Raw genomic sequence first — 18,331 nt, forward strand, 5'->3', positions numbered from 1 at the left:
TCTTTGCTTTAATTTGACAGATTGGACTCCAGCATTTTGTTTTTGTTACGAGATACGGTCCTAAATCCAGAGGAACAAATCCAAACCTGTAAAGCCAAGAAGTCTTTCCCTTTCAGGTTCAAAAACATGTAGGACAGGGATCTTTTTTTTTTTTTTTAAAAAAAAAAGAATGTATGCACGTGCCTGGACTAATAAAAACATACCATGAAATGTGCGGGGAGGTGCTGGCACAAGTGTCTTCCTAGGAGAACAAAATCATCATTAAATCGGTGCAGATGAGAGATGAGGAGCCTGGGTTATGCTGAGATCCTTTTCCTGAGTCCTCGACATGCACCTGGGGACTGGTTCACAGGATCCCAGGACCTCGAGTGGCTGGTGGTGTCGGGCAGCTGCGGGTCCCTGTGGTGTCAGCCCTGCCCCAGCAGGGCCACCCCAAGCAGATGGCCCAGCCCCATGTCCAGGCAGCTGCTGGAGATCTTCGTTCTCGTGCTATCACATCCTGGAGTCTTTCCTTATCCTAGGAAAGTCTCCAGGACTGGAGAAAATGCTGTCCCCAGGCGGTTCGGTAGGAAGGGGTGTGCTGAGATGCTCCTGCTTCCAGGGGTGGGCACTTTTAGCCTCCACTAGTGGAGGGAAAGCTGGGTTGGGTGGTGGTTGTTTGGTGAGATGGCTTTGGCAGCGCTTGGAATGGATAAAACTTCCATTTCACAGCGGTGAGGCTCACTAAACAGCTGGCATGGGAGGGATCTGTGTCCCACTGTCAGGGAACTGACTTGCTAACTGCAAATGGTTAAACTGGGATGGTCCCAGGGACACTGTATGGGATGGTCTCAGGGACTTTTGGCAGAAGCCTGAAGAAGTTAAATGCCTTTGTGTCACAGTAGCGTATGAAAAAGTTGCTGAAGAAATGTCTGCTCCCTTTGTACCCAGTTTGGATGTCTCTACAGCACATTCTTCGAGAATAGTTTAAGGCCTTCGTTTCTTTAGTGAACTCCATCTAGGATGACCCAGAAGTGAACAATTTACAAACCTTTGCAATATCTCATCCATATCTCAGGGATCAACTCCAGTAAAGCAGGGTTTCTTCCTCTCCTTCATACCTCTGGCCAGCATCCAAGTGTTCACAAAGTGAAGAAGTTCTTGTCACTCCAGTGAAACCACTCCTGAAGTGTTTAGGCACGTTCTAACCTTTCTTGTCTATTCTCTCTTGAGCTCCAGCCCCAGGAAAGTGCAGCTCTAGCAAGAGCATCCTAGTAAAGCAAAATCTGGGGATCTATCAGAGCACTCTGCTGCTGGTCCTCTATTAGAGAGGCTGGTCTTCTGTTCTCCCACAAGCTTCATGCAACAGACTGGGAATTGCAATGTGAACCACGTTGTCCCTTGTTAAAAAACTGAATCAAGGTTGGTAAAGTATTGTGGTTTCCACTGATGGTATTAAAACATGGACCCTTATTAAATTAAGGATGTGATTGGTGACAGCCAGCATGGCTTCACTGAGGGCAGATAATGCCTGACAAATTCGATGGGGACAAATTCTACAGTGGGGTTACAGTACTGGTGGATAGAGGAAGAGCAACTGATGTCATCTACCTGGACTTGTGCAAAGCATTTGACACTGTCCTGCATGATATCCTTGTCTCTAAATTGGAGAGACGTGGATTTGACAGATGGATCACTCACTCAGTGTGTAAAGAATTGGCTGGATGATCGCCAAGCCAAGCGTGCCCTGGGCTGCAGCAGCAGCAGCGTGGCAGCAGGGCGAGGGAGGGGATTGTCCCCCTGGGCCCCGCTCTCGGGAGGCCCCCCCTGCAGCGCTGCGTTCAGCTCTGGGCCCAGCACAAGGACACGGAGCTGCTGGAGCGGGCCCGGAGGAGGCCGCGAGGATGCTCAGGGGCTGGAGCAGCTCTGCTGTGGGGCCAGGCTGAGAGAGCTGGGGGTGGTGGGCCTGGGGAAGAGAAGGCCCCGGGGAGAGCTGCCAGCGGCCTGCCAGGGCCTGCAGGGGGGGCAGGGAAGCTGGGGAGGGACTCTTTGTCAGGGCTGGGGGGACAGGACGAGGGGCACCGGCTGGAGCCTGGCAGGGGGGAGGCTCAGGGGAGGCGTTGGGAAGAAATTCTTCCCTCTGAGGGCGCTGAGGCCCTGGCCCAGGCTGCCCAGAGGAGCTGGGGGTGCCCCAGCCCTGGCAGTGCCCAAGGCCAGGCTGGGTGGGGCTGGGGGCAGCTGCACAGGAGGACATGTCCCTGACCATGACAGGGATTGGAGTGAGATGACTTTTGAGGTGCCTTCCAACCCAAACCATTCTGTGATTCTTTGATAAATGTAGCAGAGCTAGAGACACCCAAGATGACAGCATGGTCTTGCAACTAAGGATCAAGAGAGAAACCTCTAGCTGAGCTCTGAATAAGGGGCCATTGTGCCGGTCACAGTGGGCTGGATGTCTTCAGGGTGGGTGCAAATACACGACCCTCGTGGCCCCTCAGGTTGACTACATGGAGAGAATCTGGGCTAAAGCCTCCACCTTCCTCTGTGCTAGCAGCAATAGGGACATGATGAAGAAAACCTATGGGACAAAATTCAGGCAGCTCACCAAAGTTGCCAAAGAGGCTTTGGGGACACTTTAATGCCTTTGGAAAGCAGTTGAGCTCCTTTCGGGCTCTGGAAATTTGCTACTTCCAATGTTGCTGTTTCCTCAGCCTAGCATAGCACGTGGATTTTACGGCCATAGAGTTGCTACTCATTTTTCACCCTCTGGATGGTGATTTATGGCTTCTGGAACAAAGGTTAAACCCTCTTCCTCTCCTTGTTAGTGCTGTTTCACACACTTCACACAGCTCAGGGCCATTGCACACAGAAGTGTTCCTTGGCCAAAGTCCCATAAAATCCAATTTTCTCTTCGTTTTGGATCTCCCATGCTTTAAGTCTGGGAGATGTGTGGGTATCTCATCTCAGCAGACCCATGACCACAAAATCTCTGGTTCGATGAAGTGGAGAAGGATCCAAAAAAAAAAAATGTCTACAGCACAAGTACTCCTACCTCCTCTGGCATATGCTAGTGAGGCAATAATATCTGGCTGCCACAAAGTGCTGGCCAGATCCCTCTTTTCTCTGCACATGAAAAGGTACGTTGCCCACTCAACAACATGCTCGTGAAGATAGACATGCACTTGGCAGGTCAGCAACATTGTTTGCCTCCCTTCAACTCTCCTGGAAAATAAAAAAATCAAAACAGGGAAATAAAACCATTGTGTTAAGTGAAGGGCATTCTACATACTTGTAGATTGCAACTAAAAGTAATTTTAGCTAATTTCCCTTTTCTGACTCACATTTTTCCATTTTAAGGTTCAGCTTGCTTTCTGTTGATGACTGCAATGGATAACTACATGCACATTAGCTGCTGCATTCCCACAGGGCTGAGCTGAAGATCGCCGGATATCACATGCTGGTCGTGAGCTGAAGGCACCAGTACTGGCTTGTGCAGTCCAGGACCCATCCACTGATGGCCCATGACGAGGAGGCGGCTGCGGGTGGTCAATGTCCTGAACCCAGAGGAAGGTGCGGTTCTTCATCCACAGTGAGACACTTTGCTTTACCACCACGCCCCAAGAGCCATTGTTGTACTTGGCTTATTCTTCCACCAGATGCAAGTTTTCTGTTTTAAAGGAAAACTTAAGAATGAAAACTATGCAAGCAGAGATTTATGGGCTGAGTTACCATTGAGCTCAGCACTGAGAGCCTTCAGAGCTGAAATAAGTCTGCACAGATATGCAAGTTCTGCTTTTCACCCTCTGTGAACTCACAGGTTGACTGAACATCATCCATACTCACCTGTCTACTGCAGTTATATTTGGACATTCTTTAGAACAAGAGATGAGACCTGGCCAGGCTGTTCTGGAAGAACCCCAGAAGGGAAACTGCATGAGCCACCATTTACATGGGTGCCCGTGCACATGTGGAAACACACATCTACACATCCTTTCCTTCTAGGTATTGGATAATGCAGCAATGGCGATGGACAAGTTGCTCCTGCAGCTTGGAGAAGAGTGAACTATGCATTGCGTGCTCTTGCCCACCTGAAGAAAAGGGAAACAGATATGCTCTCTTGCTCCTCATGCTGATCCCCCTCTACCTGACTCCATCTGGGACCTTGTAAGAGAAACGTTCACACTCCCCAAACAATCACCTGAAACTTCAAAGCAGGTTCATGCCTGATCATGCCTTGCCCTGAAGTCTTGTTGCCTGCTTGGTCTGTGTGGCATCACCCATGAGGTGTCTCTGAGACACGTGCAGCAAGCCATGAGGATATCACATTCTCAGTTCTGTGTCTTCACCAGCACTTCCCCATCCTCAGTGGAAGCCTCTTATGAGTCCTGAATGTGTCCCTGCTTATTCCTCTGACTTCCTCTGGAAAGCTAGTTTCTACGTTAACAGTTTTAGGAGATGAGATGATGTTATCAAAAAACACGAACATTTTAACACTGTCAAGGGCCCACATCAGTCTCAGAAAGAAGACTCTTGGGTTGTTTGAATTCTTGCCTCTTCACCCTTCTCCCTGCTTAGGTCCCCTCATGTGCATTGACTGTACCAATAAAAAAATGGTTTGTGTGTTGTCCAAACTATTGTTATGTCATCATATTTTGAAAAGCTCCCCCCAAGAAATGTGAAAAGTTAAAAAAGTTCAAAAGTCAAGGAAAAACATGGCTCATGATAGATCTCCACCTGCTTCCTTTACCAGGAGAAGGTCAAAAGAAAGCTCAAGAGGGTCAGAAGTTCTTTCTCAGGAGAAAACACCCAGAGGCAACAGAGCCTTGTAGTCTACCAGAGGTCCAAGGCTGGAACCTAAAAGCAGACATATTTCATTTCAAAATGAGGCCCAGTGCTTTAACAGTGGGAATGATTAAGTGTTGAGACAAAATACCAATGAAAGTAGTAGATTCTTCCTCTTCAGATATTTTCAAATTGTGAGCAGATGCCTGCTGGAACAGAGGTTTTAGCCAAGCACAAGTTATTGGGTTCCTGATTGGAGTATGCAATTTTATGGTCCATATTATATGGAGCTCAGAATAGATGATCTTATGGCCCACTGTGACTTTAAAATCTATGTAACAGGTAGTTCTGGATCGAAAGGAGCCAGGTTTCCTCTGGATTTGTGTCTTGAGGCTAACTGACTTTGCTGCCTAAGAAGACATGAAATATGATTGAAGTTTTTCTCATTTAACAGGCGTGCTGTTAAAAACACAGACTTTATTTCCAAGCCGAATTTGTCTGGCTTTGGTGTGGTTATGGGTCTGCCTCTCTTTTCTTGACTGGCTAGAAAGTCTTGCTCTCATGGGGATGCCAAGCAAAGTCTCTTCGGCCTCTACTTTCCAACAAGCGTGGTTGAGTTTGGCCAACGCAGTCAGATGCTCCAGTGGAGGGAATGGACAGATGAGCACACCACACCCACATTCTGACAGAGAGGACATTGCAATAGCTTCGTTTTCTTTAGGCTAAAAATAGAGGATAGTAAAGGTTAGCATTAAATGAAATGAAAATGTATTTCTTAAGATGGAGGTGGATATGCTGAATAACATCCGTAGTCAAAGCCTCTGATAGTGGGGCATTGAGTTAGATGGCTCCAAAGATCTTGTCATGTCTTTCGGAGTTACAGACTAAATATTCGTGTCAGTCTGACTCTATTTATTCTTGGATTTCTAAAATGTGAGAGTCATTCAGTGCAGAAATCTGGTCCCTGCTCAGTTTTCATGAGGGATTGGCAGCTCACCTTCTAAAAATAAAAGCTCAAGACGTGTTCACTGCCCACATCATCTGAACTGGTTAGGATTCAATTAAGAGCATTTCTAGGCTGTATTTTAGGAGTTAGTGTCTGTCAAGATTTTACCTTGGGGTTCTTGGGTTAAACCTTCCTGTCTCGGTGTCATGCTGGGTGGAATAGCTTTGCTCTCTGAAGGAATCCATCTCCTTGTCTTCTCACCCCCCACCCTCCCACAGGCATGAGGGATAGCTGATTTTTGCTATGGAGTAATAACAATTTGTCAGGATGCCAAGTTCAAAGCCTCTAACCTGCTGCCAGTGCGGAGCCCAAGAGTGAGGTCACGACTAATCTCAGCCTCCTGACCTCCCAGTCACATCCACCATTACTGGATCAGAGGAGAGAAGTGCAAGGGCTTATTTTGAAAGGTTTTAGATTTCAGGTGAGGTCAACAAAAGATTTGCCCAGATGGAAGAAATCAAGGGGATAGTATGGAGCATATTAGGAAAGATGAAAGGCATCATGTAAAGTAATCTCCTCCGTAGCCTAGAAAAAGAAATTCTAACTACCAGGGTAACCTTCTGGTAACGACAAATAGGTTTTAGCCATCAGAAATTGTAGCAGAAACCAGGCTTTGTCCTGGAGAAAGTAAAGCAAGCTGAAAGATTCAGAGTGATGCTGCTGGGATTTTCTAAAGCTCCCAGAGAAGGCTTCAACCTGTTAATCCAAAGCCTAGACACTTCTGAAAATCCTACGAGGCCTCTCTGTGCTTTGAGGAACCTGCATAACATGGTAAACCCATCCTGTGGGCTCGATGTGCCAAAACGTTTTGCAAAATATGAGCCACATTGAAATAAAAAAGTATTTGCAGACTCTGCCTAGAAGAACCAGGTCATTCATGCAGCATCCAGACCCGTGTCCAGCCCAGTAGACACCTAATGGCCAGGCATTGCTGGTCACAGAGGTTTGCTCACAGCTGTACTGGGAGCTTTTGATAGACTTGGGAATGGAAAAAAGTTTCCTGCCTGCAGCTGTGAGCCGTCGATAAAATGGAAAAGGGACCAACAGAATAGATCTCAATTTCTGGAGCTGCTCTTTGCCTCCACATACTTTCCTGCAGCCCACTTCCACCCAGGTTTGCCCCAGTCCCAGTGTCCTGGAGGTGCTGGAGCACCAGTGAGACCAGCACTGGGGACAGGGCACTCTGATTAGAGGTGGGTTCTGTTGGTGTTCATGTCCATTTTTCATCTGTTAACAAGACTACATTAATAGAAGACTATTTCTGGGACTAATAAGGTAAATTGCACAGAAAACAAAACATAACCATAGCACATTTGTTATAAGAGTAAGACAGGAGTTTTGTTAATCCAAGGTAGCTGAGATGTGTGAGCACTGGTGCACATGCAGATCTCGGGGTTCATTGGAAGGGGATCCCAGCCCTGAACTCCATTTGTTGCTCTATCCAAGGCACTCTGAAAGGACTTTTATGAGAGGTCCATTTTCCATTCCTTGGACACATTTGTTAGTGTTTTAGACACAGACAAATAAGGGGAGATGGTGCTGTCACTTTGAACGTGGTCTTATCTGGGGTTCTCTGGTCCATTTTCAGAGCAGAGCCAGATAACTGCTCTTTATGGGCAGTTATCATATATGTTTTCCCTTTATTACTATAAACACGAGTGTTGTTACAGGCATAAATCAAATTACAGTTTAGACTTTTCCATGCAAGTTCAAACGCGTATCACAGTCAGCCTCATAACTAATTCAGTTGTTTCCTGGAGTTTTCACAGGTCTGGGCTAGAAAATAAATCAAACCTTGTAACAGACAGAACAGGGCACGTGAAGACTGCAGACATCTCCCAGCTCATCCCCGTGAAAGCTGCTTTTAGCACCACTTCCTTGACTCGTTGTGGAGCAGCCTCCAGAGGGGCGAAGGCTGGGATGCCTCCTGCATGAAAATAGTCATTCATCAGCAAAGAGCATCGCAGTTTCTCTGCTGAACAACGCGCTCTCCCCGATAGATGAGCCTCCTGCACCTCAGGCAGGTGACCACTGGACCTCCACCAGCAAGATAAGCATTTTTGCTATTGCAGTCCAAGGAACCTTCAACCCATTGTAGAAACAGGGCTATAAATTATCATGGCAATGAGTTTTAGCAGGAAATGTGGGTTGCTGCGTCCAAATATAACAGTAACAGCGCTGTAAAAACAGAGAGCTTGATAGGAGGGGAGTATTATTCAAGCTGTGGATTTTTGAATCCCATTTTACTCATCTTATTGGATTTCAGTGGGAACATTAGCTGTGTGAGGCACAGTTTGTCTTCAGGAACAGCCTGAAGAGCCATCTGAGCCTCAAAGGTTTTCCCTCCCAACGGCACACAGTCATCCTTCTTACATATCTAGTATTAGCAATGAAAAAGGCACATTTTTTCATGGAAGAGTTCAACTGCTTTGTCTGAATACATTTCTGAGGAAGAAATTGTGTATCGCACTTACATGAAGTTCAGTAAAAGGATGGTCCCTTCCATCACTAAGTCTTGGCATCCTATTGCATATGAATTCACTCTTCATTAAAAAGACAACAGCTAGTCTTTATACTCTCCCCACTGCCAAACTGATGTTTGCTAAAATATTGTTGGCCTCTGAAATGATAATCATAACAGCATAATGGCAGATGGGGGAAAAAGTCCAGTTACAGATAATAATCCAACTAAAATCCCAGCATAGAGAAAGATCAGCAGTTGATATTCCCCTGAAGTTATGACCCAGATCTTCAGTGGTCGTTCTCCTTTTCTTCCTGCTTTAATCACTTAAACCATTTAACATATTAATATTTCTTTTACCATTTAAGATTAAGAGGAAAATATAAGATCTTCTCCATCCCAGCTGTGTATGCCTGAATTGATTTTGCTCAGGAAAATTTATTTTTCTCAGTGATTTTGCACTGTTTTTAGAACTGCAAGCAGGGAGAGATTTAGGTTTTCCCATTAAGAAAATCGAGGCGTATTACTGAGTTGTAGTAAACGCCTAACTTGAGTTTTAAGCAGAACAGAGCAGAAATTAGGAGCTGTCTGTTTTCTTCTGCCTCAGATCTGAGGAAAGATGGAACTGACAAAGTAGATGTAAAAAAGATCTGATACGATACAATAGAAATGCTTTTGGAACCAATCCTCAGTCATGCTGGTTACTTTGCAAACATCTTTAACGCTATGAAAAAAAAAAAAAAAAGACTCCCACTTTTTATACTCATTTTTCACGTTCTAAAATGTTAATAGAAAAAGTTAACCATAAGTGCCATTATTCAACCAATTCATCTCCGTGGGAAACTTGAGCAACTCAATTGACTTTGTCAAGTACCAGTTTTGGAATCCATAAAATCACATTTCTCCACCTCAGAGCAAAGAGCTGGGCTGAAAAACAAAATAATTTCCAACTCTTGAAAAACACAATTTAGGGACTATTGTTGAATCCAGATCCATCTTTAAAATGAAAGTGCTTGGAGCAATACTACTAAGCTCAGATCGCTCCAGAGATACCGGGGTGGGAAGGACTGTGAGAAGTGTGCTCAGTTCTGTGTTACCATCTGTCTGCCCCCAGTGACGGCTCAATTTATAAAGGTAAAATTACTCATCCAGTAGCAATATATTTGGCACGAGCACGAGAAACTCACGCTTCTGTAACCAAATGCCCTGGCAGGCAGCAAAGGCATTGGGAAGGCTCGGCTGAGTGATTTTTGCTTGGCTTCACTTTGGCACCCATCTCCAGCTCATGCTGAGCCCGCATTAAATGGAGCACAAAATCAAACTGTTTCGTACCCGTGGCGTGTTTCAAAGGAGGCAAGTTTTCACAGCTCCCGGGTCATTTCTAACAAGCTGTGCCTACATCTAGCTCCCTTCTGAGCCTGGCACAATTGCCTGTCAGCTCCTCTACCGAAACCCAGTAGCCCATGACTGATGGTGTCTAAAATGAAAGGTTGCTCACTCTTTTCCTTGGTTCTCCTTGCTGAATGTGAGGCTGGCTGTAGGTCCTTTTGTTGGGAAAGAATAGAGATTAATAATTTTTAAAACGAAAGGAAGAGGTTCAGCAGAATTTGAAAGTCACCCTTGGAGATAGCAAAGATGATTGTGGGGTGGGCTGCAGGAGTGGTGGGCAAGCGGTCTGATGATTTTTTCTTCTTTTTTTTTTTTTTTTTGTCTTTTCCCATGGCTATTTGCTTTTAGTCTATGAAGCAGACACTAGGGACCGTACATCTCAGCCAGGCTGAAATTAGAGTGTTTTCACCAGCTGAATATGATGTTGTGTCTGCTGAGGGTCAGTGTACAGCATTGCCACCATGCATTTCACAGCACATTAATTAATCTGGAGATCCAATCAATACACCTTGCCATCCTGACAGTGCTGCGGTATCATGCTCTGGCCATCTGAACATTAACTTGCCAGAATAAACTGCATGATGCTTTAGCTCCCTGCATCATTTCAGGCTTTCCAGTAAGTGTTTGTGCTTCACAAGTGCAGTGGTTTGATACCTCAAGTGACTTCTTCATATAAAACACTAGGTCATGGGAGGAGTATTTTAGAAGTACAACACCACAAGCAAAGCACAGAGCCACACTGATTTCCCAATTGATGAGCAGGTCCAATGCAATCTGACATTTAATGCAATCCATTTAATGCAACGTAGATAAAATAGACGGTGGTGAAGTCTGTCATGACTGACATGGCTCCAAGGAACCCCAAAATATCTTCATAGCTGAGATCTGCATTTCCTGCCAGTCTTTATATCTGCTGCTGCCTGGTTGGCCTTACCTGCAGCTTGGGCAGAGCGTCCAGCAGCCTGTCCCTGTATTGTGGAAGGTATTTCCCATTCCCACTGTGCATCCGTGTTACCTCAGGTTAATACCAACAGATCAAATCCTTCCTTTCTTTTTGCTTGGTCCCTCCGAGGAGTGGATGAACCGTTGTGGCTGACCCATCTGGTGACCATAATAATCACTGTCTTATTATTTCTTCTTAGCCCCCAGTTTGTGGAAGGAAAAAAGCTTCAATAAACCAAATTTGTTTCTCCTCCCGCTCATCTTTTGGATTTTTCATACATGAAGCTCCGTCCCCTGCTGGGGTGGGACCAATTCGTGGGAAGTTTTGGACTTCACCCCGAAGAGTGATTCAGCCTTTCCAATCCCAGACCAAACAGCTGCAGCCTTCTGTGCCAGCAGTGTTAGCTCCCCTCAACCAACCTCCCACCTCCAACGACCAGCAATGAAAAACAATGGAAGTTCCTGATAAAAAAAAAAAAAGTATTAAAATATCTCTCAGAACTATAAAGAGCTGTTATTATCCTTTAAAAGCAGTGATGGGAGCTGCAAGCTTTTTAAACACTTCCCCATATGCAAAAGTCAAAACCTTTCACAGCCTACAGCTATTGTGAAAGCCAAATATCGGGCAGCTAACTATACAAATAATGCCATTTAAATCATAGTTTATGCCATTTAAATCATAGTTTAAGAGTTTCCTAGTCCTCAGTACTGTGGTGGTGATGCCAAGGTGTCCACGTTGGCCGTGGCTATATTTGTACCAGCCGTGGGTGTTATGTTCATGGAGAGTTCAGAGGTTAATGGCACAGACACAGGGCACAGAGTTCCGTGGGAATTTGATGAAATCTGAAAACTATTACACATATTTGGGCTCTACACCATTTGGCCACACACAGGCCTATTTAATGCCTTCATGGACCAGTCTGCTGTGGGGACAACCCCGCAGAGACGGCTGGCGTGGCTCGAGGTCTACGGTTGCATAACCAAGATCCAAGCCTGGAGGCAGTGATCTAATCTTTCACATTTTGGGTGTAAATGACCTTAAGAAATGTGAAGTAACAGCTAAGTGTGGCCATTGGAGGTTTTTATGTGAAAATAAGGAAGACAAAAAAAGTACAGGAGGAGCAAAATTATTGCTCTGAAATGGCCTACCTCGAGTGTTGGCTGAGCGCACACATCCATACTCTGCAGTGCCAACTCCTTCCCTTCGTGCAGTTGTATTTCACTTTGGCCTTGTTCCCCCACGTAAATCAGGCCACAGTCTGGCTCAGTCCTGGTGTCAGGTATCTGCCCGGTGCTCGGTTTCAGCCCAGCTCCTGGAAGTTTACCATAAATAAAGATGGAGTGGTGTGGGGAAGCAGCAGGTGGATGGTATTTCTCTCCCAGACCTTTGGCAGCTACCTGGGATCCATGTGATAAGTCCTTCAAATGCTGTTAAAAGAAATCCCTTCTGACTATGTTAATTTTAATAGAGAAACTAGCTGGGAGAGTATCAGAAAGCACACAATTGAGATAGCAATGCCTAAAGTTAATTTAAAACCCAAATAAAATGCGTTCAAGTTCCTGTGTTTTGGCTGCTGTTCTGTTGTGCACCAGTCTGAGATTGGATGGGAGGTTCAGGTTGGAAAAGACCTCTAAGATCATCTGGTCCAACCTTTATCTAGTCCTAAAGTCCACCACTAAACCATGTCACTAAGTTCTACATCTACACATTTCTTGAAGACCTCCAGAGATAGTGACTCAACCACTTCCCTGGGCAGCCCATTCCAATGCCACACAACCCTTTCAGTAAAGAAATTTCTCCTAAAATCCAACCTAAACCTCCCCTGGTGCAACTTGAGGCCATTTCCCTTTGTCTCATCACTTGGTGCTTGGGAGAAGAGCCCAATCCCCACCTCACTACAACCTCCTTCCTCAGCTGCTCCTCTCAAGACTTGCTCTCTAGAGCCTTCACCAGCTTTGTTGCTCATCTTTGAACATCTTACTTCCTTTCCCTACTAAACAGCTAACACTCCCCCCCACACCCTTTTGGATGATCAACACACCTAATTCAACACCAAACACTTGCTAGCAGAGTGTAACCACCACTTCATTTTGTTGCTCCTATTTCAGACCTGCAGAAGGCCTGGTGTGATGGAAACCTTGTCTACTAAAGAGTACCAGATTGGTGTGATAGCAGATAAGCTCCCTAGCACAAACCTCAGCCCCTCCAGCAGGAGACAACCTTACAGCAAAGCTGGGTGTGAAGGCTTTTATCCTGCTTTGTACTCTGTACAAAATATGTATAAAAAATATGTATATGTACAAAAAAGCATACAAAATATGTATAAAAATATGTATAAAGATGACATATTTATATGTATAAAATATGTATAAACATGACCTCTTTATATGTATAAAAATATCTATATGTATAAATAGATATCTATATATCTATTTATCTATATCTCTCTCTATATATCTATATATATGTATAAATATCTATGTGTATAAAAATATCTATAAAGATCTATAAAGATCTATAAAGATGATATCTTTGTACAAAAATGTCATCTGCAGGGTTGTATGACTGCCCATGTGTGGGTGTCACACTTACGGTCTCTGGCACGTCACCCTGTCTGTCCTGTCACCCCGCCAGCTCTGCAGGTGCAATTCAGTAGCCCATGAGCACATCTGGAAGCAGGATTTGTTTGGGAACTGGCAGCTAACCTGTATGGGGTCTGTTACATGAAGGGAGTTGAGGCATGGGTGATATCATCCAAAAAGATCTTGAACTGGGCTTTTCTGGGACTGGGATCTTTGATCTTCACAGAGTGGAGAGGAAAACTTACATCTTTGAGAAGGTGAGGATCTAGAAAAGATGACCAAAACCAGTGCCAAACTTATCTAGGACTGGAGACATTGCTGTGCTACGTTGACGCACACTCAACATATTGTCTTTGACAGTGGTCACCACTGAATAATCCTAAGGAACATGTAAAAAACCCTACAGCTATGGGACTCACCCACTCCATGAAGACCCAGCAAGTCTGAGATGGTTTGTAGCTCCCAGGCATGAAGAGCTCTATCTGTTTCAAAACCTTGACGATCTCTTTGAGGAGGCAACCACTCACCTCTGAACTTTGCTGAGATCTTGGAATTAGAGGGGAAGGGAAAAAAAGAGGCGGAATTTAAATGTTTGAAATATCTGTGGAAATTCCTTCCCCCAGGCTGGTGCTCAGAGACACGTCTCTGTGGCTACTTGTCAATTAGATTCTTACTTGGATTATTTAGGATATTGTGACTGAAGTTCGATTCCATAGGTTAAATCCTCTTGAGGCTTTTAGTGTTTAGAGGATTGGGAAGAGGGTCCCACAGAAGTGGCCTGTGCTGGTGAAGAAGGGAATGAGGCAGCAGAGCATGAGCAAGGGGTGAGGAGGTTTGGTAAGAGGAGAGTAGGAAAGGAGAAGGAGTAGATGTTCTGAACTGGAACAGGCTGACATGGTGGGGTTTCACAAAGTGCAAATCAGTTAAATGGTCCCAAGTCCTGACAGGGAGGCACCTGAGAAACCCCAGGGCCATGTTGTTAGTTGTGAGCAGTGGCTATTTAATAGGAGAAAGTGAACTCCGTAGAGTCTGGGTCCAGGAGCTGCTTTTCCACAGGGATTATCTGGGATCTGTCCCTGCTGCTCTGTAAAAAGGTAGGGGTGGAGACAGACAACCATAGTACCAGTTCCCTCCAGTAGCCCTGGAGCCTTTCTCCAGCCAGCACCAGCAGCACCCAGTAAGCCATTAACTTCATCTCCCCTGTGACCCAGAGACCTCCTGCCTGATGGAGCTGCAGGGACTCGCTGCAGGGGAAGGGAGTTAAGGGTTGGACTAGATGATCTTAGAGGCCTTTTACAACCTGAATGATCCTATGGTTCTACAAACACATATGCACTTGCATTCCTGCGTACAGGGCCTGACTTCTCTCATTGAAGTCTTCAAGAGTTTGGCTATCAAATTCAACAAGACATACGCAGGTCAGTAATCTTCAGTTTATGCCACCAGACTAACGCTCACATCACAACATCCTGCAGAGGAAAATCTGCTTAAAGGAGAGAGAAGGCACATTATGGAGCAGGGAATGGGGAAGAAAACGGCATACCCACGTGGAGCTGAGCATACCCACAATGGATGCAGGCAAGTTAAAGACCAGGCTATACTCATTTCCTAGCAGCAGCCCAGGGATAGGAGAACTGAATAGCTGTGAGATGATGGCTTTGCCAGCCTCAGCTTTGCATTGTTATAGCACTTTTGCAGTTGGACAATCTGGTGTTACAGGTAGTTGTCACAGATGTAAAAGTTATCGGTTGAAACCTCGTCCCAGCCCCTCTCTCTGTTTCAGCCTTTTCCTTGTTGCACTTAACGAAGTTTTTGCTTTGCTCTGTTTATTCAGCTAGCTTTGGTGTTGGATGTGTTTCAGTTTCTTGCCACGAATAACTCCCTGCTTAAATGTCAAGACTGGCTATTTGGGAGATTATCAGCCTCGGGAAGAAATTAAAAACACTGTAATAATGTCCATGACTCTGGCACATTCTTCCCATGATAGTGGCTAAAGCATCAAAAAATAAAATAATAAGTTTTTGTGTTACAAATAAAATTAGAATTTCTTAAGGGAGGTAAATCTTCTTTCGCCAGTACAACTCTGATGTAATTCTCCAATTTCTTTCTGCAGGGAATGTTGATTTCCTTTTAATGTTTCAGGGTGTTTTTTCTTAGAGAATGGTGGGAGTATTTCTGAACACAGAGTCCAAAAAATTAAAATACTTGAGCTTTCTTTTCAGAAGAAAAAAATAAAAAAAGGAGAACATTCAAATAAAACCAAACAAAAACAGTGCAGATTTTCTTTTCCCATTGAAAAGACACTTTTAATCTCCCGAAAAGGTTTGATGAGACAATATTTGTCCATGTCTGCTCTGGGGGTTTAAATCAATATTTGCTGGAAGTTAGAAAGAGATTCCTGCTATTGATCCACGTTTGCTTATTCTGGATTTTTCTTGCAGTTCTTCTGACACATTTATTCCTTGCCAGAGTCTGAGACAGGACATGGGATTGCTCAGGGGTCTGGTCCAAGCTGGCAGCCCCCCCCTGCTTAAACAGACTTTGCACGGCACGGAGAGGAGGCCAAAACACGGTCCTGCTAGGCTGAGGTGGGTAGAAATGTGAAGGAGAGCTCTGGCTGTGCTCAGTCCACAGAGCTCGTGGGTGGATTGCGAGGTCTTGTCCCCATTTGCTTCGTGCCAGACCACCTGGCTGGTCCCAGTGGCTGGACTGGGCACCACCTCATCCCATCTGCATGCTCTCAAGTCTACAGAGCAGAACCTCGAGGCGATCATTTATAAACAGTTGCCAGAAAGGAATTCAGCATTTCTAACACCCAGGTTCATGGGCTATTTCTTTTACCTGCCACATCTTTCAGCACCATCCTCTTCCATCCTGTTGGTTCTCCAGAGCAGAAACACATGTGTAATCGCAAAGTTAAGTTGGAAAAAGAAGTGGACTGGACACCCTGAGAGCTCGCTGCAGAGGATGAGCTTGAGACACCCACCTTGAAATTCTTCTGAGAAAAATATCCGCTGCCTATGCCCCTTACTTAATGCTCTTCATCTGGAGAAAGCTAAACAAAAGACCCTCTGACAGTTTTGCAGAAGGTCAACGCTAATTTCTCTGTGAGGAAATAGCATGTCCCACACATATGAGTGATTTGTTTCCTATCGTTTGAGTGCTGGTTGGAGCTTAGCTGTGGGCTGCAGCTCATTCCTGTGTTTGCATGCAAATGGAGCCTTACTGAAACATATCCACGGAGCTCTTTGTGTCCCTGGACTGGACATAAAAGAAAGCTCCTGCTCCTCAGACCACGAAGAAAGGTAATTGGTAAATAGCAGCTGTGGGAGGTTGAATACAGCCTTGGTATGGAGAGATGAATGTAGGCCAAGGTTTGAGGCCATATGTACAAGGCAATGTGTCCACCACGTTGAGATGTGGGGTATTAATTAGGGTCCTACAGTTGAACACTTGTAACTTTTAGCGTCCCTGTGCTCACTGGTAATGAAATACGCAGTTTGACCTGGTGACCCAGAGAAGACTTCGGATTTGAGGACCTTGATAAGAAATAACTGCTCAATCTGGCATGGGTAAGGACAGGTCACAGAGCTCCTTGAGATGGGGCCTCAGACTGCATTGTGGTATCTCAAATAAAAGTGTAAGCACACGAGCCCTTCCTCCTTTGGCTGCATTCAGGATAGCTTTGTGCCATTTGAATCAGGCCAAGTGCCCTCTTTGGTACAGGCCCTGTATTTGATTGATTTAGGTTCTCAAGCTTGGGTGGTGTCTCAGAAGATCCTGGTAATAACCTTCATCTCTGTGTCCCTCAGCAACCCCATATAAAGCAAGACTTGTCTCCTTTGAAATATCCAAGAAAGGTGAAGAGCTAATGAGCCCTGCTGAGACAGAAATCAGGGGAAATCTGAGCAAAGACACGAGTGAAGAAAGGTATTTGAGAGTTAAGGCTCTAAAGGAGGCCAGCTGGAGCACCTTGTTTGAGGATGCACCTCGAATACATCTGGTTTGGCAAGCTTGAGAACCTCCTTCATCATTATCACTGTCTTGAAGCACGTCTTGAGTCTTGCTTCAATGACTGCATTTGGAGGTGACATTTAGGGTTTGCCCATGGGGTGAATGATGGGATGGGATGGGATGGGATGGGATGGGATGGGATGGGATGGGATGGGATGGGATGGGATGGGATGGGATGGGATGGGATGGGATGGGATGGGATGGGATGGGTTGGGATGGGATGGGTTGGGATGGGATGGCAGGGCACACCTCATCCTAGAGCAGATAGGCTCACACTCACAGGACTGGTGAAATGCTTAGGGGGGCAATGTCTGGCTCCAGAAGGAATCAAGAGCAAAGGTAGGAAGAGCAAGGATCACATGCACCACAATTGGTTGCATAGTACCTGTACCACATGCACCTTTTTTGGTTGGCGATGGTCTCAAAAACTCTACTTTGTTCCATTTCCTCATAAAAAGGAGGGTTGTAGCCCACATTTATGCAATAAATTTTCACAAATCAAATCACAGATTATGGGATGGCCAAGGTGTCGTGACTGTTGCTTACTCATTGCTTTTCACATTTAGTTTGCCCATCTCTTCAACTTTGGAGATTGCCAATGAAATCCCCACTGCAGGTGACTGCACAAGGTGCAGTATCCTTCCTCCTTCCAGTGTGGTGGGGCTGGTATATGCATAATCAACACATTGCAGGAAGGAAATGAGACTCAGAAAGATTTTACTGAGGACAGTAAATGTCAGGTGGAGATGGAGCTCACCATCCCAAAGACAAAGGCTGTCCCAAACCCATGACACAAACGAGTTGTGAGTTGCTTTAGAAAGGGACACAGAAACTCAATGGGCCTGAAGCAAATCTTCCCTCTGGTGGGGCACGTCAGGATTGGTTCAGCCTCACAGCCTCACATTGATACAGAAGGCAACCAGATGAAGAGAGACACAAATCTGAAGTTCCCTGTTTGCATCAGAATCACAGAATCACAGGACGGTTTGGGTTGGAAGGCACCTTAAAGATCACCTAATTCCAAATCCCCCACGAAGTCAGGTTGCTCAAAGCCCCATCCAAACTGGCCTTGAACACTTCCAGAGGAGGGGCATCCACAGCTTCCCTGTGCAACCTATTCTAGTGCCTCACCACCCTCATAGTACAGAATTTCTTCCTTATATCTTTAAAATCCT

General features: G+C 45.3%; 1 long non-coding RNA gene across 1 annotated transcript; it reads right to left on the reverse strand.

Annotated features, from left to right (window-relative positions):
- Positions 1-2,590: 2,590 nt before the first annotated feature.
- On the reverse strand, positions 2,591-10,980 carry LOC310893171. The gene is made up of 3 exons (XR_014578775.1): positions 10,552-10,980; positions 7,562-7,694; positions 2,591-5,483 (listed from the first exon to the last, which is right to left on the reverse strand). It is a non-coding gene; the product is annotated as an uncharacterized lncRNA (long non-coding RNA).
- Positions 10,981-18,331: the final 7,351 nt, after the last annotated feature.

Source organism: Anser anser, assembly GCF_964211835.1.
Source record: "Anser anser genome assembly, chromosome: 1".
NCBI lineage: Eukaryota > Metazoa > Chordata > Aves > Anseriformes > Anatidae > Anser > Anser anser.